General features: G+C 42.9%; 1 protein-coding gene across 10 annotated transcripts in view; it reads right to left on the reverse strand.

The window, feature by feature from the left end:
• LOC137438712 (neuronal cell adhesion molecule) overlaps positions 1-25,159 on the reverse strand; it is a 509,305-nt gene that overhangs the window by 359,345 nt on the left and 124,801 nt on the right. The window lies entirely within an intron of this gene.

Raw genomic sequence — 25,159 nt, forward strand, 5'->3', positions numbered from 1 at the left:
CCTGGTGGGGGTTAAGACCTCCAGGGAGGTCCGAGGTGGTTTCTCAAGCCTGGGATGGCAAATATTGAGGACCACTAGGGGGAGGTGTTGTGGGTCGCGCTTTGGTGGTGGCACTGTGGACGGCCAACTTGGGACTGATGTGGTGACCACCCGGGCATGCGGCCTGGCACTCTCCTCCAGGGACTCTGGGACAACCAGCATGTGGTGACCTGGCATGGTGGTTGGTCTATGGACGCGGGTCAAACCGAATGGACAGGGATGGAGATAGCCTGCCGGACAACCATTGGGGCATCTGTGGAACGTGATGGTGTGAGTGACCTTCCACAGATGCTCCGTTATGATTTATGGACTCTCGGGTTGGGAAGAGAGCCATGGGGATGTGAATCGGGAGATGTGTAACGCGCCGAGCATATGGGCCATGCTCGGCTGGCATGTGTATGGCAAAGCATCCTTCTTTGGTGAGGTGAGTGAAATGTGACAAATGGTTGGCATGGGTAATCTGTGGGTTAGATGGAAATTTAAGGGTGGATTTTGAAATGCCATGGTGGACACTGTACAGTGACGCCATTATTGATCCAGGTGTGTAGACCAAAGTGTTGGAGGCTGTGATGAAATTAATAGGGTAGCAAGACACAGCTTTCAACTGGTTGCGGGGGCAACTGTGCTGATATTTGGGACGCGGGATGATGGGGATGTAGTTGTGTAGCCTGAGGGTCAACGTGGTGCTGTGCGTGTCCGAGGTGTGTGGACCATGTCTTCTGGGTGGGTCTCCTGGTGGAGCATGGCTGTTGACTGGACCTTGGTGTGGTCAAGTGTGGGTGAGCACTGGGGGGGCTGCAGTTCTGTAGTCGGACTGGGGGATGATGGGGAGGTGCAGGGGACGTGGCTGTAGGGATGCCACGCACTGCGACCGTGCCCCCCAGGGCCGAGGTTGTGTGTGCGGTAGTGTGTGTTGTGGCAGCAAGTGCTCACCACATTGGCCAGCTGGGGCTGCTGCAGCTGTGTTCCTCGCAGGGGGGCCGAAGGATGGATGGTGGGTCGCACCCTTATGGACACTCATGGGCCATGTTGGCGTTTTGACTGCTCACCTTGTCCCGGTGACCCTTGCACGGTAGAGGTGCAGAGCTGTCGTGGCCACAGGTAGTTGTGTAGTGATGATCACCGTTGGATGCGGATCCACATACCTGCCAGTGTAGTGGGGACAAAAGAGAAATCTGGAAGGATTTGGTAGGCCCAATGTGAAATTTTGGGATTGTGAAGGGTGGATGACGCTCTTGGACCTGACCAACCTGCAACTACCTGCACTTGAGGTGAGTGTTTTGAGGAGTACTGTCCCAGGCTTCAGGACTTGCTTGGGAAATTGGGGACATGTAATTTGGAGTTGGGAGGTGAGAGCGAGTGATGACATGGCCGGTGAGGGGATGGAATGGGAGCCACAGTGTCTTGTGGGTGGCGTATGTTTTTGTGTTGTGGTTAGGTGTTTTGATGTGGTCGTGAGAGTGGAACCTGGAGAGTGAGTGATGATTATTGGAGATAATGAGGGGCGATAAATTGTGCTTTTTGGAAATGTGCTAATGGAAATGTGTAAGGATTCAATGATTCGAACTGTGAATGGGATTTCACATTGGCAGGCCATGGCAAGCCTTGTAACACCTTTTACACCATCTATGAATTGTACTGAATTGTGCTGAGTTGTGTGGAGAATTGAATGGCAGCGGGGGAGGAAGTGTGTTTTGGGGACCATGGGTGGGGAAGGTGTGTGTGTCCGCAGGTACAGAGCAAGCTCTGAGGAGCGATGCCTGCGGGCCCCCCTCTGCGGCAATTACCCCTGGCAGCCGGTGGTAACTGGAAATTGGAGCTCGTCGGTGGAGGGTCTGGTTGGGCGCCGCGGGGTGAGGAAGTCCCCCGGTGACCCGTGTTGCTGCGCGAAAGCAGGAGGCAAAGGAGCCTGGTGTGTGTGGAGACCCTCACCGGCGAGGTAACGGCGGAAAGGGGCTGTTGGGCTGTCATGGGGCCAAGAGGTAAAGGGGGGGGGGGCAATGAACTTGTAAGTCGGTTGACTTGTTTTTGGGACTGCGGGCACCACAGCCTGATGTGCCCCCCACCATCTTTTTGTGCGGTACCTCCCCGCTGCCTAGTTGAGGAATGCACACACACGTGAATGACATCAATGCCATGGTCCTGCAGGGGGTGTATTGAAATAAGTGCTTTGTTGATTTTTGAAATGCCTTGATGACCTATGGAATGAGAATGAGTGGTTAAGGGGTCTGTGTTGCATGAATGTGGGCGAAATCCACCGAGCCGTGTCACTCACCTGTAACATCTGGACAGGGCCTGTGGAAATTTAGTGGGATGCATTGGGGATGGCCCCGCAGGTAAGGTTGTGTCTTGTGGCATCCACCGGGGGACGCGGTCTGTAGACCGGGGTATGTACAAAGGTTAGAGTTTTGAGTTTGGAAAGATGGTTAAGTTTTGTGGTTAAGTTAGTGTTGTGTGTTGTTGTTTCCTCCCTCCACAGGAACAACGAAGAAGATGTACATACTTGCATGATGGTTAAGGGGTTCAGCATGTTAAGGAAGTGTAGGTAGGTAGTCCGACTCACTTCCCACAGCCCTTCCTGATTTATTTCATAGGTTAATTAAGTGTGTGACAGTAAGTGTTAAGGCTGGAATGGTAGCCCTGCGGTGAACCTTGCAGGAGCTACGGTTCCAGGGGGGGGGGCTGTGTTATGAATTTGGTAATGCAACATCTAGAGCTAGGTAGATCTGAATAGGTAGGTATTCGGCTGTCGTGACAGGGACTCTACATGTAATAAGTTATTGATGTTCAGGCGGTTGTCGGGGTAAGATGTATGAGTGTGGATCTACCTGGAGATTCGAGTGTTAAATAGTGAGGGATTAAAGGTAACGCCCCTGTGAGTATCACCTAGTAATCAAACCTTTGTCCTTTATGGCACTGCAAACCACATAAACATTAGTTAGGTCCTTAGCGCAACATTAAATAATTCCCTTTCCCTGACAAGGACTTCGTATTAAATTGACAGGAAACCAGGTCAAAAACACCGCCACAAGTGGCCGCCACCGTGTACACCTCCAAGGCCTACAAACCTGGCCGGCACGTGTTATGCCGGGACCGCAGGGTGGCGGAGGGGGGAGATGTCAGGAGTCGCGGGAGGCTTTGATTGGCTGAGGAGTGCGCCAATGTGACGTCATCGGCCACCAATATAGGCGACGGTCGGACGCCATTTTCAGAAGTTCGCGAAGTTGAGTTGAGTTCGTGGCAGACGCAGGCAGGCACCAGAGAGTTGAGTCGCAAGTCACACGGAGTTAGTTCGCCAGTTGGAGTTGGAGAGGACACGCCATTTCGGGCAGTCGCAGTCGAGTTCGAGCTTGGCAGTGAGCAATTGAGAAGCGAGTTGGAAGGACGAGACGTGCAGTCACACCTGCGTTCTCTCCGGTCCTGTCTTCGTGCTTTGTGTGGGGATCGACCTCGTGTGAAGCTGCTGGCTTGCGTTGGGTGCTTTGGAGCGTGGTGCACGGACCTGGTGGGCGGCGAGAGGATCGGAGCCTGGTGGAGCGAGGCCTCGTGGGTGCATCGGGGCCGAGCGGTGCCGGGGTGGACGGCAAACAATACAAGACGACAAAGACAGATAAGCCGAGCTCCTTGTGTACATTTTACAAGACGTGTTATTTTCGTAATTAATCTCCCTCGTTTGTGTTTGCTGTCTGTCGTGTGGGGACGTCCCGATTAGAGTTATTAGATTTACCGGCGGGCTTTTTCACTGGCTTTACTTTTCCTAATAAACCCTTATATTATTTTCTGTATATATTTGAACGCAGTTTTCCTGGGTGTTTGATTTTAATAGATAAGGTTGCGGAGCCTTCGCTGCGTCCCGCCATTCCGCGCGTTGGTGTTGAACTTGAGTCCGCCATTGAGTGTTCGCCTCGGGAGTTAAAGTCTCGCAAATCGGTCATCCGTAACTGTGGTGTTAACCACGGTTACGCGACAATAGTATCCAGCAACTGGCTTTTGGGAGTAAAGCTGCGCTGCTATGATGCAGTACATCCTGGAGTTGAGGACAGGAATTTGTAAATTACCCATGATTCATGGTTATGGAACACAGTGGCCTACTCTTGTGATTAAATAATATGCTTGTTCTATCACAGGCATATAAAGTTCTGAAGATGAATACATCATAACTATGCAAATTAAAGTTGGATGGCAATGAAAACTGTTCTGAGGTCAATTCATGAACAAAATGTCACCTTTAATCACCATTTTCATTTAACCATTGATACAGAGATTCAACAACAGTCTGACACTGCATTCTAATCAAATATATGTGTTGGATAAATAATGACTTATTCCACATAAAAGACAAAAGATGATATTTTTGATGATGTACAAATGGTTGGTGTCAGTATTTAACAATGCAGGATGATTCATGGTCCGCTGCTGGCTTTCAGGGATTAAAGTTCAGATGCTACAGATATCAGATAAGGCAATGCATCTCACATCAAGGCTCGATCAGGCTGACAATGCCCAGACAAAAAAAGGTGGACTGAAAAAGATAAGATTGGTGTTCCTCTTTGATCTGTTGCCTCATGTTTTGATTCCAGATGCAAATCTCAAAATATACATATATATTTATTTATCTGGCTCCGTCAAGTCGTAGCCGACTCTGGAAGCATTCTTGATCACATTTCTCAAAACATCCCCATCCTGCAATGCTCCCAAGGCTCTGGCAGACACAGCTTGGTTTCAGCCTTTACCCCATCCATCCAGTACATACAATATATGCCTCTTCCTCTCCTTCAATCAAACATACTCGGCATGGTTTATTTCTTCAGTCCTTCGTTTTCTGCATGTGTGATGTGTACAAAGTATATGGCAGTTTCTGTTTCAGCATCACTCCTTCTAATGCACATGGTGATCTAATTTCTTCAATCATCGATTTGTTTGTTACCTCCACCACCAAAGGTAGATGGAGGTTATGTTTTCACCCCTGTCTGTCTGTTTGTTTGTTTCTCTGTGAACAGGATATCTCAAAAGTTGTGGACAGATTCTGACGAAATTTGGCAGAGACTAATGTATTTGAAAAGGACGAAATGATTCGATATTGGTGAAGATCCAGATTCGGATCCAGCTACTATAATTTTTTAAGTGATTCTTCACCATTGGGCGATGGGGCCAAAAACGATACATAGCAGGATATCTCAAAAAGTTGTGGACGGATTTGGACAAGGCTTGGTGTAGAGATTGTGTGTGTTACAAGGAAAAATTGGTTTAATTTTGGTCATGATCTGGATCCGGATCTAGATACTAGAATTTTTTTCTCAGCATAATCCACATCAACTCATGACAAACACAATCGAAAGATTTGCTATAATCTACAAAACAGAGAAAAACCTTCTTTTGATATTGCCTTGTTTTTCCATGAGCCACCATTTTATCTCGAGTACCACTTCCGCTTCTGATATACAATGAGGTTCAAAAGTATGAGTCCACTTAAATCATTTCCATGCTTTCTCAAGTCACGATTTTAAATGCAAACTTGTCATAATATTGATGATATCTATCTATAATTCCAGCAATCTCTGTGTGTCTGTGTGTCTGTGTGTCTGTGTGTCTGTGTGTCTGTGTGTCTGTGTGTCTGTGACCGCTGTTTCTCGACAACCACGGGTCCGATATACTTGAAACTTGCCAGGTATATTGCTGGGGACCCGAGGATGTGCCTTTTCAAGGTTTCATATTAATCGGACAATTACTTACCGAGCTATGTCCAAAAAACGCTTCAACCAATCAGAGAGCAGCGAGCTATCACGTGTGCCGAACGTGGCGATCAGACTCTGCCTCGGACGGCACATTTGACAGCGTATTCATTTATTTCACGTTGGAAAACTATGTTGCCGTTAAACTATGTTTTAAAACGAATTCAAACTGCGATTAAATTAAAACGATTCATCCTAACTGCGATTTGCGAACTTCCGGACAGTGACGACTTATCTTCCGGCAGCCAATCACAGAACGCTCTGTTGCGTAGGCGTGGCCGATGTGAGACGAGCGGAGCTGAGCGCGTTACGAGCTGACCGCCATTACGGTACGTAATTCGATTTCTTATGCGCATTATTTCTCCCAATTCAGTCAGAGCGAAGGGCGGAAGCGAAGAGCGTTGCTTTTTTTGTTTACGGGCGTACGGGCGGGGTAGAGCGTACGGGTAGCGTTTTTTTTTTTTTTTGGCCACGGAACGGGCACCCACGTACGGGCAATGCCCTAGTATATTCAAAGTCTTCAATTTATTATAGTTATTATTGAGTGACATTATTAACAGAACAAATGAAGTCTTAACAGAACTAATGAAGGCTGAATGCATTGGAGAGAAAGATAAAAATTTATGCGAGCAGTCTGACTATGCTCTGGAGTTCATTACACCATTGTTAGGAAAAGATTGACTCAAACATAATCCATAAACTAATTAAATCAATCCCAAATGGAGTTGACGCAGTTCTCAAGCAAAAGTGGGTCACACCGATTATTTATTATACGTAAAAGACAAATTAGATTTTTCCTATTACAATAAGTGTTGTTATATCCTTAAGAGTTCATGAAAATCCAGAGAAAGTGCTTTTGATTTTATATTAAAATGATTACCTCCGCCACCAAAGGTGGTATTGGTGTTTCTCTTCGATCCGACCGGAGGTTGTGTTTTCACCGCGTCTGGTTGCTTGTTTGTCGTTGAACAGGATATCTCAAAAAGTTGTGGATGGATTTGGCCGAAACTTGGTGGACAGGTTGGTTGCTTGACAAGGATATAATAATTAGATTTTGGTGAAGATCTGCATACGAATACGGATACTAGAATTTTTTATAAAGCGATTCTTCACCATTGAGAGATAGGGACAAAAACGATATATAGCATGATATCTCAAAATAGTTGTGGACGGATTTGGATGAAACTTGGTAGATGAAACTTGGTAGATGAAACTTGGTGGATGAACCTTGGTGGATGAGTTGGATAGGTGACAATAACAAGCTGATTCGATTTTGGAGGTCCGGATACAGTTCCGGCCTATCAAAGGGATACAAAACGTAAACTGCTGAGCCTGGCGGAGGTACATGCGCCAAATAAAAAAATGTCATAGGTTGACAACAATTGTACTGGATTTATGGGCCGAGTGCTATCTTTCTGTGGTCATGTTCATTGGGAGGGAAATCATCTATTATATATTGTGAGCCATGGTGTCTGCCCATTCATTTGTCGTCTCCCGTTTTCAGCGGCCACTTCCCGTGCTATGTTTGAAAAGCTCAACGTTCACTTTTGAAATGACGGGGAACAGGCATGAATAATGTTGATGCCAAATTATTTTTTGCAAGCAGCATATTTTGCCCTCTTTATCGACAAATCCAACATCTGTAGCCCTAAGATGCACCACCACTTTACGGTGGGAGGTATAAGTAGCTCAGAGCTTTGATTTTGAGGAAAACCAAGAGTGCAACACAATTGACCTTTTTAAACTCTACGAAACATTATTTAAATTGATAGATTAACAAACTTCTTCCGTCACTGGACTTTTCAGGCTGACTGTTGCCTCATGTTTTGATTCCAGATGCAAATCTCAAAATATACATATATTGTATATTTATTTATCTGGCTCCGTCGCTAGCTTTTGCTAGCTTTTCCCGTCACTTGGGATGGGTACTCTTCCTCGTGTTAGATAAAGGATGGATACAGTGAATGAGAGAGAGATTTGAATGCCATTCAAAACATGGTGAAAATTTTAAATGGGGAGGTTGGGGGATGTTTAGATGGCTTTATTTTTTCCTCATCACTGCACTTTCAAAATTGATCGTCCCAGGTGAAAATATATTATCCACCCCCAACGCACACACCTTAATTCTGATATTTTGAAAATAAACGGATCACATTGGTATTATAAATACAATTCAATACTACACAGTTGTCAGGGATGAGAGTATATTAGTGTCTGTGTGATCTTTGAATCGTACCTTGTTGAGCGATTCACATGGGCACATGTAGTCAGCGGACACCACTGGTTTTACTCGCCTAATAAAATAACGGGATGACATTTTTATTTTTACCGAATAATGAGATTGTGATCTGCTATACAAAGAGGATCAAGGTCTACCACTACATGTCTGTACATTTCAGTTTCACACTGCATATGATGTGTTAACCAACCGTTCCTTTCACACTGTGAGGCGCATAAGAGCTGCCGAGACAGTTTCATTGGCTAAGGAGTACAATCCTGAACAGGTCGCCACTCCAACACAGGATACTCGAATGGCTCGGGACCAATGAAAGGCAAGAACTTTCTCATCTTTGTGTTGCCATTTCTTATTCCATATTCAAAAGTGCACATTTATTATAGGCATGGTCGGCACCAGATCGATCACAACCATTTGAAATAAAATGCCATAATCGCCCATTAATGCAAAACAAGAGTGGAATTGAAGATTGGCCTCCTCCCCCCAAGCCCTCTCCCTCCCACACTTCTCCCTGCTCTCAAATGTTGTGTTTGTGTGCTTCCCCTTCTCTCCCCATCTTGTCTTCCGCTCCCTCTTTTTGTATATTTTGTTTGTCTGGTTGATTTGTTTGTGAAATAAATGTTAGCTCTTTCACGAGCCTCGATTCAGTATACAAAAAATGAGATCAAAAATGGATCCTCTTTTTTTTAAACCACCTCAAAGCTCAGAAACACAGTTACCCATCTAAAAAAAAAATTGAAAAAATAACAAGTACGTACGTGGACGGCCCAGCCGGTAGCAGCAAAATAAAACTTATGGAAAATCGATCAAAGATGTGCCGATTCATCCGACACAGAACTCAGGGGCCTTGGAAGAGCAAATTATATTAATTGGTAGTTCTGTAGGACAGACTCTCTTGAGAAAATGGAAAAAAGAATCACCCTTAGTGACATGCTAATGCTAGTAATTAGTAAATGCACATGTTCACCAACATGTGATCTGGGACCTTATACAAAATAATGATATGGAATTGACCAGACTTTATCAATGGCATAATTGCAACTGTTAAGTGTATTTTGTCTCAACCACTGTGTATTTGACAAATCGTACCTTGGATATATGTGAACTTCATTCGCAATAAGAAGGACAGGTTTTATCATCTAAAAGTTTACAGTGCTATATGCTATAATCCGCTGTAAAAGCAAAGTGTAAACTGATGTTTTGGGCATTAGCTCTTCATTGCAGCAAAAAGGTTCTTTGTCAACTTTCAGTTTATAAAACCTCCAGTTCAAATAAATGTCAACACAGACCGACAGGAAACTTAAGAAAGACACAGTCCTCGATCTCCAGTAAATAAAAGTTCCCCTCCTGTCACATTTCTCTTTTGTTACATTCCAGCTTAGTTGGGTACTGTTAGCTGCAATAGTTCCTGGATACCTCTTTTTCATCTATCTGTTAAAGTGCTTTTGGATATTCATTCCTTCTTCTCCGTGAAAACTCTTGAACAAAACTCAAATGGATATAAAAGATGCATTTTCCCCAAAGTGAACATTGTTGTGATGTTTGCAACATATTGACAGGCATCGTCTTCCTGAATCCTTTATGAATGGCAGAGGAAGAGCACCATTACTGGCCATAGGACTTTTGTGATCCATCAATTAACCGGTATAAGCTTAGAAAAAAAATAAGGGACAAGCAGGCAACCAACACAATAATTGTATAGGCTTTGGTCTAGTATTGTATTGCCTGACGAACACTGAATTGTCTTTTTAACAATTGGTGGGTGCACTATACAAAGTGTTATACCCTGGGGTGGTACCATTAGTGTCAGCATCATTGTTCTCCGTTCCATGAAAATTGTACCCACCCAACAACAAATATGAATGTCATTCAAAAGGTTCGAAATTGGACTTGGTGCCATAATGGTTAGATCATCTGCTCTGAGTCTGAGAGATCAGCGATTCAACCCCAACTCCTTATGAGTCATACTAAAGAATAGAAATGGTATGTGACATTTCCTTCCTTGACGATCAGCAATTAAAAATGGATACAGCATGAACACACAACCATAAAAATGATTGTGTTGTTAATATCTCGTTTCAGAAAATGTTTGAGTGTTCCACCTAGCATCAGAAAAGCATGTATCATCACCAACTCCATTTCCTGCAGGATGTGTTGGATGAGATAGCGAGGCTTCACTTGACCAGCCAGCCTACTTAATCCACTACCTGAAGAAGGCTTCCCTCACCATGGTCCATTCTGTTCTATTCAATGCAATTTGAGGCAATTGTACTTTTTATGTTGAAGACTCCAGGCACGGACTATATAGCCCTCATCGAGGCCAGGCCTTAAATAAAAGAGAGAAAAGTGTATGATGAAAAGTATATGATGTTTGTTAGTGAGAAAGAGAGAGTAAAGCTAGCTCCGTTGCTGTGGTTTGAGTGAGACAGAAAGTAAGACCAGTAATCCTGACACGGAGAGTGTAAGATGGTTCCGGGCACCACTTTAACACTCCTAAGTCCGAACGGTAGTACTACCCTGAGCGGTTGCCATCTACAACCTACTACCTAAAACTTGAGTAAGCTTTTCAATTTCATCTCTCCATCTGATCCTTGGTCTACCTCTGCTTCTCCAAGTATTTGTTGGTCTACCAAGTTTGGTCTACCAAGTATTTGTTTATGTTGCAAGTTTGCAATTATTATTGTCCACCGGTTGCCAGTAACTTTCCATGGCTCTTTGCATGGTGATCAATTGCTGTTCCATCTTCCTTCTTCAGGACTTGGAAGAAGTTTCACTGGCTGGAAGAACACACTGATTGTGGTTTGTTTTTAATGACATTTTTAAAAAGTTTGTAAATTCTGATCATTCTGCTCTTGTACATCTCTTCAATTCCGTGAAGAGGCAAGACATGCATCAGGAAGAGGGAGGTAAGTGTTGGTGAAAGAACAGAGCAAAGGATGGATATTAGTGACATGTTTGTGTGCATTTTCGTTTTGTACATAAAGTATTAAATATCTTTACTCTTTTTCATACATTTAAAAGTTTATGGAATGTATGTGAGATTTTTATCTTGTATATAGATGAACTAAAGGTGTATTTATTAATTGTATTTTCTTATTTTATTAATACAACTCTAAATCTATCATGTATTCGAATCCACCTTGTATGAAATGTATGAATGTATGAATGTATATGAATGTATGAACTTTGCTGAATCTTGTATGTATGAATGAATCATATGAAATGTATGAATGTATGAATATATGTGAATGTATTGAATGTATGAATGTATGAATTCTACTGAATCTTGTATTGTATGTATGGACACCTTTACTGAATCTTGTATTGTATTTATGGACACCTTTACTGAATCTTGTAAATGTATGAATCTTGTATGAATGTATGAAAAAGAGTATTCAGTTATTGGAAATAAATACATTGTTTGGCCTAAGTTTTGATAATAAATTGCAAAGTAGACAGGCAGTGTTGTATTAAAATGCGGAGACATTTCCAATGTGTTACTTTAGAAGAGCAAGGTCAGTTTGTAAAACAACATTATACATGTACATATATATATATATATATATATATATATATATATATATATATATATATATATATATATATATATATATATGTATATATATATATGTATATATGATTAAATTATCATGTATATATATATATATATATATATATATATATATATATATATATATATATATATATATATATATATATATATATATATGTATATATAATTAAATTATCATATATATATATATATATATATATATATATATATAGATGTATATCAATTCAAGATTCAAGATTCAATACTTTATTACCACATCAACTTGACAGTTGTTAAGAATTTGAGTTAGTGTGCTGAGAGCAAGGTTATTACCACATCAACTTGTGGATATATATGTATATATCCCCGCTATCCTCAGTGCTTCTCGGTACCTATTTAATCCAGTTTAAATGTATGAAGTGTTTCAGCTGCCACTACTTTCCATGAAGACGAATCCATGCATTAATTATTATCTGAGTGGAACACACTTGGCTCACAACCTAACTCTCCTCTTCGTTACACGAGGATTGTGGCTCCTGATACTGTCACTGTCCATTGTGCTGAAAAAAAAAAACGATTCTGCATTTACTTTGTCTGTAGGCTTCATTATCTTAAACATTTTATCAGATCCTCTCATAATTGCCTGCTTTCTAAGGTATAAAGCCCTGTCTCCTCCAGTCACTCCACATAGCTTCGTCTAGATAACACCGGAATCAATGAAACACCGCTCTACGCTGATCCGTCTCAATGGCAGATACAGGTAGTGGAGAAGAAAATGGAAACGCCAGGGTATACGGGCCATACAACATACATGCAAAGTATTGGGCCGCCACACATATATGACAGGTATGTGAAATGTGCAAATCCCTTCGCGACAATCTTCTCATCCATATACAAGTGAGCTATGGCTCAAATCCAGTATAAAAAACCAACATGGATATAAGAGGAGACCTCAGTGACTTTGAATAGGGTGTAATTGTTGATGCGAGTTTGGCAGGCACTTCATTGACAAAGGTGGCAGAAATTGCTAACTTGTCATGAACGGTAATGTCAGCCTGGGAAAAAGAAAGATAGATCTCATCATGGAAGGGCAACAGTCAGCAGAAGCGCATACGTGACAAGTGTGATGCACAGGCATGAGTCTGGACTGTAATGCGAAACAGAGAGCAATGGTGGGCACACTGTGTGCAGAGTTAAATGTGGGTCATGAGCATCCTGTATCCACAAAACGGTCAGAATAGAACTTCACACGGCAGGATACCATAGCCGAGTTGATATGCACAAACCACTCGTAATACCTGGCAATGCCCGTTTGTGGGTTCAGTGGTGCAAGGAGCATTGACAATGGACTGCCGATGAGGAATGTGATATGGTCTGTTGAGTCATCCTTCACCATGTTCTTGACAAATGGACGTGTGCACGTGTGGCGTCAGTCCAGAGAACTCTACTGCCCCGAGTACCTGGTTCCACCAGTAAAAGTTTCGGTTAATTTATGGTGTGGCACGTCTTCCTGGCATGGCCTGTGTAAACTCATTCCCTTCGATGCACGATTATATCATCCTTAGTGGTCACCTGACTCCCACAATGCAGCATTTCTTTCATGCTGGAAGAGGGGTTTTTCACGACAACAATGCTGCAGTCCACATGTCATGTGTTGTCACCTAGTGGTTTGACGAGAGTAAGGTTGAAGTTATCCATTTTCTGTGCCCCCCCCCCCCCCCACCCCCAAATTGCCAGGCATCAATCCCACAAATAATTTCTGGGACTGTCTGGAGAGGAGCTGAAGACAGAGGTTTACACCTCCACTAAACAGACATGACTGGGAGGACTTCCTTGTGGAAAAATGGTGTCACATTCCTGCAGAACAGGAGCAGACCATTGCTGACTCCACGTCACATCATATCCAGGATGCACGTGGTGGCCTCACTTTGGCGTTTCCATTTATATTGGTCCACTACCTGTATGTCCTTCATCAAATGGGGTGACCAAAAGTGTATACAATATTCTAGGTATTCTTTTGATTCTGACGTGCCATACTCTTTTTCAGAAGCTGCAGTATAGCTCGGGCAAGACGTTGGAATTTGGCCATGGCGCCGCTGATAGCTCACCTACTCGTTGCGAAGGACACCTTGGGATATTTAACATCTACCAACTAATGCTGGCAGATGGGATGCCGTGTTTAACTTCCATCCGAAGGACAGCACAAATATTGAAACAACGGGAAACACAGACATTGAAACACCGGGATAACATTTTATGGATGAGTAGGGATTCAAACTCAGGCTAGACAGCATAGAGACGAGTGTGCATACATCCAGGCCATCCTACCAGCTATAATATAGTGTTTGGGGAGTATAATGTAAAATTAAATGTTTGAATCAACTCCAACATAGGAAAAACCTTTTTTCCCCCAAAAATATTCATGTCACAGCTAGAAGGACGCAAGGCAATGATTCATGTAAATAAATCAACAATAAAGATCATCAACAATTCCTCGGCGATGATTCATCATTCTTTTTAACATTTCAATGGCAATGGCCTTGATGTTTAAATAAAAATTAAAAGAGAAGGGGAAGTGGGGTCAGTGGATTTGCGAGGGTTTTATGGAGCTGCTTCACTATCCGAAAGGTCAAGTGTTAAAAACCCTTGGCCAGCCCGATTGATTTGGACTTGTAGATGGAAGCACCCCGTAATTGTGTATAGTAGGGGAAAACAAATTGCGTCCCATGACAGCCATTGCTGCACAATTTGTGCCTAACCATCTGTAAGTCTGAAAGGACCTTCAAGCCACAGCAGATTATTTTAAGCATCATGATGTACTGATGAGCTCCAGCAAGGCCGAAAGACGTGTTTGCAGCTATGCTATTTCCTCTGTTTGTGGTGTGTTGAACCCTTGCTCTTAAGGCTTGATTAATTATGTGAGATGTCCTCAAGGGGATTTCAGTACAGCACGTCATGATGGTGACATCACGGTGTTGTTGTAGGTTGGAGAACGGATTTTAATCATCTCTTTCCCAACTGCAAACTGTGTCCTCCTGACTGTTAAAATAAGGCAAATTCCAATGTGTTTGTGGCAGATGATGCTTGTTCACAAATCATGCAGCAATGGATGTAATGAGACATGACTTGTTTGGCCTTACTATTCACAGTTAGACGGTTCTACCGTCTATAAATCCCAAGTGATGCTGAAGCCACAAAAGACTAGTTTAAGCAGCAGAATAGGCTTTACTTAGGACTTCCAACAATGGTGAAACATGTTTGCCGATATATTATTGTCTCGTCTTATGGTGTATTGAACCCTTGCCCTTAAGGCTCGATCCACACTGCAACATGCCCTCTGAGGGATCACATTAAAGCACATCGTGATGGTGACATCACGTTGTTGCTCCAGCTTGGAGAACGGTTCATGGCAAGTGCTGGTTATATATCATGAAGTACAATCATACTCCGTATGCCACGATGGCACAGGGGAAAAAATGGCCGCCCATTGAAATATGTACAAAATGATACACTTAAATACCATACCTTTTATTCTCGAATGTTCTCATGGGTAACAAGATTGAAAAATACACAAAAATATATTGCGAAAGTACCAGATCGAGGGATTGGTCCACTACTCATTCCACTACGAGAGATTGATAGGCTTCAACACAGCGCAACGTACCAGATCGAAACAACGCAAAATCACCAATTTGTTCATCCACAAAATGTTGATAAATGTCATCATACCGAGCCCAATAACGGTTGAAGCGATTACAATTATTCCCACGGAAGAATTGTAATCGCTCATTAATCAACTATTCCTCTTGGGTATTCCACTTGCACCATAACAATAAATAAATAAATCACATTTAAAAATTAATACACCACAAAACACACTGAAGTGATGACATTATTGGAGGATTGCATGGCCTGGCTTTACACTCTTGCAGAATAGGGCCGACATAACCTTGTAAAGATGGTACAGTATTTTGTTCCTGATCGTAATCACCAATCGAAGAGTCTTACCTGCAGCATTAACCTTTTCCGAAAGAACCAAGTGTTAAGCACTGGTGGATTGAACCAAGAAGGTGTTTTATAACTTTTATTTGTCGTTTTCTCTCTTCCCTTGATATATATATATATATATATATATATATATATATATATATATATATATATGTGTGTGTGTTTTTCTTTAATTTTGCTCCTACCTATGGATGTAGTCACAGGACCAAGCACCAGTTCATGTGTTTGCAGGTGCCATGTAATTCTTCGACTCAGAGTCTGAGAGGTTGTTGGTTCAAACACATCCAAGTCATACCACAGACTTTAAAAATGGTACGTGCTGCTTCCTTGCTTGATACTCAGCGTTTAAAAGGATGAAGAATGGCATTTTACATTTATCTTGGGCATATTCCTCGGTACCGTGTGCGGTATAACCCTGGTGTTGGGCTAGCGGCTAGGGTGCCAGCTTAGGATCCAAGGATCCTGGGTTCGAATCCCGGTCGATCGCTGAATTAACGCCAGGGGGGTTGACTCAGCCTGTCATCCTTCCGAGGTCGGCTAATTGAGTACCAGTTCACTGGTAATTCCCTGCTTGTCGTAAAAAGGCTACAAAAAGGGTTGGCGGCAGGAAGGGCATCCGGCCGTAAAACATTGCTTCAAAAAGGGGACCAAAAAAACAACAACAACCACGGTCCCCGAAAAGGCCAACCCCTGCTTTGCGGGGAAAAATGGCCTCTAAACCGTGGTTTATATTCCTCGGTATCTTGCTTACATTTCCTCAACATTGTCCTATTCCATCTCCTCACTTCACTTCACCCCTCCCCCAACTATATTGTATGAGATATTGTTATAGTCACAGGTCTATAATTACCAATATACCCGCCAGGCGAGAAAGGGATGATATGTCACCACACCCACCATTAATTAGTGTACACGTCGATGGTTAAGACCACACAACAATGAAGTATCTGCCAACAGGAATAGCCAAGCGGAGCCAGTGACTCACCTTTACTGATGGCGCTTTCAGTGCTCTATTACCAATTTCCCACATACCTGTTGGTCCTGGTTTATTCACCAATTAATTTATGCACTTTTGAGTCCCGCATTCCCCAATGGGCCCAGGGTCGGCGGTGGGAATGTGCATCCCGTGCAATTGTAAGGGGCCCCCGATAATAAGGAGCCCCCAATATATTGGGGCCCATCCTGGTCCACAATCTTTCGAGACCGCCCCAGTAGGTGGGGGTGTCACTTTGCCATCAAAATACGACAATATCAACTTGAGTGGTGATAAACACAGCGCAAAAGGGGAAAGCTCCATATCAAGGAAAGAGATTATTGTCACGTGATGAATCGATTTAAAAAAAAAGTTTTCCCATGACCTTTAACCTGACAGGACTATTCCACAATTAGGGGTGGGTTTACTATTAGTAGAGAAAGCAGGTTAAGTGGAATAATAACTATTTAATGTATACAAATGCAATTATAATCCCAATAAATGTGGATAATTCCTAATGTTAATAGACATCGATATTGTTTCGCAAATCCACACTATAATTGATTGTATAATCACAAAACAACCCCTCTTTAAATAAATGGACCAACCCCAACAACATAGGTGAAGCGAGTGCGAAAAAAACACGGAATCCTCAAACTCGTGAATCTGTGATACAATTCAGGGTTCTGAAGCGTCGCTCATGATACCCTCACCCTCACTCATGATACCCTCTCCCTCACTCATGATACCCTCTCCCTCACTCATGATACCCTCTCCCTCACTCATGATACCCTCTCCCTCACTCATGATACCCTCTCCCTCACTCATGATACCCTCTCCCTGACTCATGATACCCTCTCCCTCACTCATGATACCCTCTCCCTCACTCATGATACCCTCTCCCTCACTCATGATACCCTCTCCCTCACTCATGATACCCTCTCCCTCACTCATGATACCCTCTCCCTCACTCATGATACGCTCTCCCTCACTCATGATACGCTCTCCCTCACTCATGATACCCTCTCTCTCACTCATGATACCCTCTCCCTCACTCATGATACCCTCTCCCTCACTCATGATACCCTCTCCCACTACGGCCATGACCGGGATCGGCACTACACGGTACACATTTACAAAGATAATGATCGAAATTATAATTTGCGTCGCCCCACCTACGGAACCCCATTGGCAAGTTCAGTTGGCTGAGATTGCATAAGTAAAGACAGAATACATCGACGTCAGAAAAGACTGTCGACAGAAGGCAAATTGCGTATTGCATTGTGATGACAGACTGACAGGGCTCACAGGGGTCCCACTGGGCCATTATTGTGTTTTGCATGGGGCCCCAAATCACTAACGCCACCCCTGCCAATGGCCACGACACAGTTTCTCATCAATCTGAAAGGTTCCAATGGCCACGACACAGGTTCTCATCAATCTGAAAGGTTGCAATGGCCACGACACAGTTTCTCATCAATCTGAAAGGTTCCAATGGCCACGACACAGGTTCTCATCAATCTGAAAGGTTGCAATGGCCACGACACAGTTTCTCATCAATCTGAAAGGTTCCTATAACCACGACACAGGTTCTCGTCAATCTGAAAGAATCCTATAACCACGACACAGGTTCTCGTCAATCTGAAAGGTTCCTATAACCACGACACAGGTCCTCGTCAATCTGAAAGGTTCCAATGGCCAGGATACAGGTTCTCATCAATCTGGAAGGTTCCAATGGCCATGACACAGTTTCCCATCAATCTGAAAGGTTCCAATGGCCACGACACAGGTTCTCATCAATCTGAAAGGTTCCAATGGCCACGACACAGGTTCTCATCAATCTGAAAGGTTACAATGGCCACGACACAGGTTCTCATCAATCTGAAAGGTTCCAATGGCCACAACACAGGTTCTCATCAATCTGAAAGGTTCCACTGGCCACGACACAGGTTCTCGTCAATCTGAAAGGTTCCTATAACCACGACACAGGTCCTCGTCAATCTGAAAGGTTCCAATGGCCACGACACAGGTTCTCATCAATCTGAAAGGTTCCAATGGCCACGACACAGGTTCTCATCAATCGAAAAGGTTCCAATGGTCACCATACAGGTTCTCATCAATCTGAAAGGGTCCAATGACCAGGATACAGGTTCTCATCAATCTGAAAGGGTCCAATGGCCACTACACAGGTTCTCGTCAACCTGAAAGGGTCCAATGACCACGATACAGGTTCTCGTCAATCTGAAAGGTTCCACTGGCGACGACAGGTTCTGATCAATCTAAAAGGTTCCAATGGCCAGGATACAGGTTCTCATCAATCTGAATGGTTACAATGGCCACAACACAGGTTCTCATCAATCTGAAAGGGTCCATTGACCACGATACAGGTTCTCATCAATCTGAAAGGGCACAATGGCCACGACACAGGTTCTCGTCAATCTGAAAGGTTCCTATAACCACGACACAGGTTCTCGTCAATCTGAAAGGTTCCTATAACCACGGCACAGGTCCTCGTCAATCTGAAAGGTTCCGATGGCCACGACACAGGTTCTCATCAATCTGAAAGGTTCCAATGGCCACGACACAGGTTCTCATCAATCTTGAAGGTTCCAATGGCCACGACACAGGTTCTCATTGATCTGAAAGGTTCCAATGCCCAAAAGACAGGTTCTCGTCAATCTGAAACGTTCCAATGGCCAGGACACAGGTTCTCATCAATCTGAAAGGTTCCAATGGCCACGACACAGGTTCTCCTCAATCTGAAAGGTTCCAATGGCCACGACACAGGTTCTCGTCAATCTGAAAGGTTCCACTGGCCATGGCACAGGTTCTCATTGATCTGAAAGGTTCCAATGGCCATGGCACAGGTTCTCATCAATCCAAAATGGTCCAATGGCCACGATACCAGTTCTCATCAATCTGAAAGGTTCCAATGGCCACGACACAGGTTCTCATTGTTCTGAAAGGTTCCAATGGCCAAGAGACAGGTTCTCATCAATCTGCAAGAGTCCAATGGCCACGACACAGGTTCTCGTCAATCTGAAAGGTTCCACTGACCAGGGCACAGGTTCTCATCAATCTGAAAGGTTTCAATGGCCACGACACAGGTTCTCATCAATCTTAAAGGTTCCAATGGCCACGACACAGGTTCTCATCAATATGAAAGGTTCCAATGGCCAGGACACAGGTTCTCATCAATCTGAAAGGTTCCAATGGCCACGAGACAGGTTCTCATCAATCTGAAAGGTTACAATGGCCACGACACAGGTTCTCATCAATCTGAAAGGTTCCACTGGCCACGGCACAGGTTCTCGTCAATCTGAAAGGTTCCAATGGCCACGACACAGGTTCTCATCAATTTCAATGGCTCCAATGTCCACAACACAGGTTCTCATCAATCTGAAAGGTTCCAATGGCCACGACACAGGTTCTCATTGATCTGAAAGGTTCCAATGGCCAAGAGACAGGTTCTCGTCAATCTGAAAGGTTCCACTGACCAGGGCACAGGTTCTCATCAATCTGAAAGGTTACAATGGCCACGACACAGGTTCTCGTCAATCTGAAAGGTTCCACTGGCCACGGCACAGGTTCTCATCAATCTGAAAGGTTCCAATGGCCACAACACAGGTTCTCATCAATCCAAAAGGGTCCAATGGCCACGATACAGGTTCTCATCAATCTGAAAGGTTTCAATGGCCACGACACAGGTTCTCATTGTTCTGAAAGGTTCCAATGGCCAAGAGACAGGTTCTCGTCAATCTGAAAGGTTCCACTGGCCACGACACAGGTTCTCATCAATCTCAAAGGTTCCAATGGCCACGACACAGGTTCTCGTCAATCTGAAAGGTAGAGTGAGCGAGTTCATGGAAAAAAAAAAATGCCTCAGTTATATGAATGTGAATTCAAATCTGTGAGTAGAAGATTCGTATCTTCATTTGGTTTAAGAACTCTCAAAAGTGCTTACATTCAGAAGTGCTGCATGATTTAATGTCTGGGCCAGATGAACTGCACATTGTCACACACATATCCCATGAATATCATTATTTTATAGAAATGTCTGCCTTGGTCATTTATCAAAGACCTCTTGTTGCTAACAAAGGTTTAAGGGCATGATTAGTCACAGGGGAGAAGGGTAACTCTGCTTGTGCCAGGGAAATTGCAGGGTGTCGACAGAACTGGAAACCCTCCATTTTATAACATAATTATAAATGTAATCATCGCTGATAAGTGATTTCAGGTGATGGGCCGCAAATTGCGCTCTTCATCATGTGTAGGGTAGAATTCTTTCCATGTTGGTGTAATTTTCCACACATTAAAGCGATCCTTTACAATATAATCGTGTTGTGCTGCTTATGTTATCTTTTTTTCCAAATGTGCATAAGGCTACATGGAGAAGGATGAACACATTAAATGAACGACTAGGAAATTGGAAACAAAAGACAAATTATGAAGGATTTCAAATGGGAATTTAGCCAGGATGGCGGTGATAAATACTCGCCTCCTTTTCACAAAAGACATTGGGGGAGCTTTAATGTCCATCAACTAATGTCAGCAGATGTGATCGATTTTGAACCCAGGCTACCTCCACGCTATGCTACCAGCCCTACTATTAATGAGGTAATTCGTTCAATGAAACCATTTTAAAATTGCTACATTTGTGCACATTTGTACAGACACACACTTCCTATTCCAGACACACTTCCTTTGGGTGGCACAAATGCATTGTCCCTGCTCATTAGAGCAGAAATTTGGAATTTTCTCTGGAAGCAAGTAACAACTCGCTTCTCTTTTGCCATAAACACTGCGGAATCAAATGCAGGTAGATGTGTATCGCCGGCTCCATATCCCATGCGTTCGATGATGCTGGTTTCGATGCCGCGATGCCCTGCTCACGAAGCATCAATCAAACAATTCAGAGTTGGGTGAGGAATCAAACCTAGACTTGACGGCTCAAAAACAAGTGCACAACATCCTGCCCAACTTACGTGTCCTGAGAAATTGAGAATAGACCGGTCCTGAACATGAAGTTTAAACGATTTAATTAAGAATAATTGTGGAACACAGTTATTTTCCATGCTCTACAGCGAGCAATAATTGAGTCATTATCTTGTTTACGGTTTCCCGCACACTGTACAAGCTGGCAGATAATGCCCTTTTGTCCAATTATTGAATGCAGGATTCTTGCACAAAAGTATGACTACTATGCTCTGCCAAATGATCGGGATGAACATTTGAGAGAAATATTTTGGGTACAATTTTGATCATATAAGCAGGCATAATCAAGCTCAATTTGATCGTTGTAACCAAAGGAGAAATTAAAATCTTCACCGGTAACGGATCTTCCATTAATCCCACTGTAGTAAAGAAAAAAGGTAATATCCATGAGAAAAAGAAATTATTTGACATGTCCTTGGCTGTTTTGATTGCTGCTTGTTGAACTTTTTGACCAGAGTATTGAAGATTTTTCCTCTCCGGATCATAGCCAATGGATTGGAATAATAGTCAAAGCGTGATGCTCATCGTGTTGCCCTAATCATTATAGACCGTAAAACAAAACATAAAAAGATACGTCAGAAGGACAAAAACAGACAATATTTGAAAGCACATTCTGGAATGTTGTGCCATATAAAGCTTCCCAGTCAAAGCGTTGAGGTTATCGTAGGATGTGTTGATGATTCAAGGCATTTTCTATTTTCCACAAAATAATCTGTGGTTATGGAGAAGTAAAAAACCTCGATAGCAACGGCTTGATAGCAATTTTCTTAAAATAAGGATTTTAATTCAACCAATTCTCCAACGGCATCATCATAATCAGCATATACTGCATACCCCATGGGTAGTTGATAACATATGCCAAGTTTCATTTTTTTTCATTGAGAAGTTTCAGAGAAAACTTTAATTATGGATCCTAACTTAATTTTTTCCCCTTTAATCCAATATGGCTGCCAAACCATGTGACCTATGATGCCAAAGTTATCAATAAAGTATTTGCCATGCAGAGTCCCTCCTACGTTTAGAGTTTTGCATCGACAGGATAAGCGGTTGCAGAGAAAAACATTTTAAAGCGAAAATATAAGGAGGCAGAGACACACATACCCACATACACATGAAAGTGGATAGCTTGAGACCTGGGAGCACTCCGTTCCACCTTCTGAAACCCACATGTGGAGATGACAACCAATGACACACACATACCGACAAATGGAGGTGGATACTTTGAGAACTAGCAGGTCTCTGTTCCATCTCATGAAACGCACCCATAAAGCAAACAACACCAACTTATGCACACACACACACACACACACACACACACACACACACACACACACACACACTGTGCATCCCCTTTGGGGTGACACTAATCAAGGAAACGAAAATTGTTTAATCATAACGTTGCAGTCGTTTCATATTTAGGATCTCTCCTCTCTCTCTATGGCAGATAACTTCATTCACCCGTCATATTTTTACAGGAGAGTCAAGGCTTAAGTCGGGCTAGGATTGTCTGTCATTCTCCACGTTCCTATCATGCGAGTTTAGCGGGGTCGCCATCCAGAACAGCTCTATTTGGGGTCTTCCCCCATCATGTATGGCTCGATACATGGTTGTAACTCAACGAATCATCTTTCACTTGACAATTCCCTTTGCCTTGCATCTTCAGAAGGAATAAAAGGCAATCTCACCAATGCCTTGGAAAAGCATAATCTCAAGGAAAAAGAAAACAAAACATTCATAAAAACAAATACAAAACGACAAAGTTATATCTGGCTCGAGCACCTTGCATTTGAAATGGGTTATTATGAGGCTGATCCAGACGCAATAATAACGGAAGATCGTAGCAGATCCGGAGTCATTGCTGCAATTAAAATCTCCTAAACACTTCACTCAGGCAATTTATTGCTCCCGCATTACTCTTTCGGGCCAATCCGAGAGGCTTCAATCTCAAGATCGGAACAGCCGTGGTCATTACGCAGGGGGGGGGGGGGGGAAACCCAGCGCCTATAAATTTTCAGGCTCCGGACAAAGCCTGGGTCTGTGTTTCCAAAGAGGCCATCCCTCGGCTATCGGCTCTCATTTCAATAGCACGATGCCTGCTCAGCGTAAATGTTTTCACATATGTTGTGCATACAAAACATGGCAATTCATCTTGCACTATACAGTCAGATGGTAGATCCGAATCTACAAAACTATAAGTATTTAAAAAAAAAAAAAACCTCTCTCGAAGGGTATCCGCAGAGACTGTCGGATTAGTCAGTTGTCTGAACCGTAACCATAGCTTGCTAAATGGAAAGCACCAGTAAAGTTATTTTTTATCTTCACCTGAGCCAAAGATTGGCTAGTTTTTTTTTCTAAATCTCACACAACTGTGATTATGGCACTTATAAGCTGAAGGTTTGGAGACATTAACATCAAATGTCATGATTTGAGTTCTTGTAATCCTTTAAAACTGCGGTTTGCAAGCATTTATGGATTAAGATATTGTTATTCAGACTGTACAACCCATTTTTTTAGGAAAAAAAGGTGAATTTGAAAATGTGAGCAAGATGAAGTACAACCGAAGGCTAACTGTGGTCTTATGCTGATATATCATTGGTGAAATCAATCAGTTTTGCCAAAATTTGATGAAGAAAAATGAAGGGAGAGGATAGGTGAGAAAAGAGAAAGTCGTTTTGAGGAGGGAGTTGCAAGGAAATAAGAGAGAAGGAAAAAATGTATAAAACATATGGAGGGGAAAGGGTTAAAAACATGCCATTTTGAGTACATAATACATAGATGACCTCTTTTTAATATCACTCTCTGCATTTAGATTTTTAGAACAATACACCATTATATTACGCTTATCCTTGTTCATATGCAAGAAAGTGTGGCTGCAATTAACTGCAAAGATACATGTGGTCATTGAGCATATCGAGCGAGACCCATGCTTGGTGGCACCACGATGCCTCCCAAAGGGCTTCCAACGGTTGACGATATGATCTCAAGCTTTTTACGCATTATTGCAAATGCCAGGAGCAAGAGGATTTCGCTGCACTCCTTTTCTTGCCATTTGTTTCCAAAAAGACAAAGCCAATTTGTGGAATGATCGTGTGTAATGGTTTGCCTGCATGCTTGTAAATCACCACTCCGAATACAGAATACATGGTGTACATCAATAAAAGCACACCACCCGCCCGGATGTCAATGTAGGCAGTTTATCAAAAGGAGCGTAATTAGACACGACTTCATTTGCAACAGTATGGAGGTACGCACTGGGAGCGACACATGATGTGTGGGCATCATCACCATGGTGTGAAGAGCAGATCTTTGTTGCAAGATGTATATGCTCCTGGTCCAGGAAAATATTCGAGTTTTGCATTTACATCTTCCTTCCTATATATGTATGCGGTCATTGTGCTTTGTCACATTGCCTTACTTCAAATCACACTATTATTGTATTCTCCGAAAACACAATGAGCCAACATTCTCAGTGTAGATGTGTTTCACATTAAGTCTCAACACAAAACAAGTCGAGCTAAACATCTGGGCTAGACCTTGGGACACTTGTCAGACATGTAATAATTTTTGCCTTGCATTCAACCTCGAGGTAATTACAACCACTCCCTTTGGTACATCCTAATTTC

The sequence above is a fragment of the Myxine glutinosa genome, chromosome 1 (assembly GCF_964187855.1).
Source record: "Myxine glutinosa chromosome 1, kmMyxGlut1.1, whole genome shotgun sequence".
In the NCBI taxonomy this organism is placed as follows: domain Eukaryota; kingdom Metazoa; phylum Chordata; class Myxini; order Myxiniformes; family Myxinidae; genus Myxine; species Myxine glutinosa.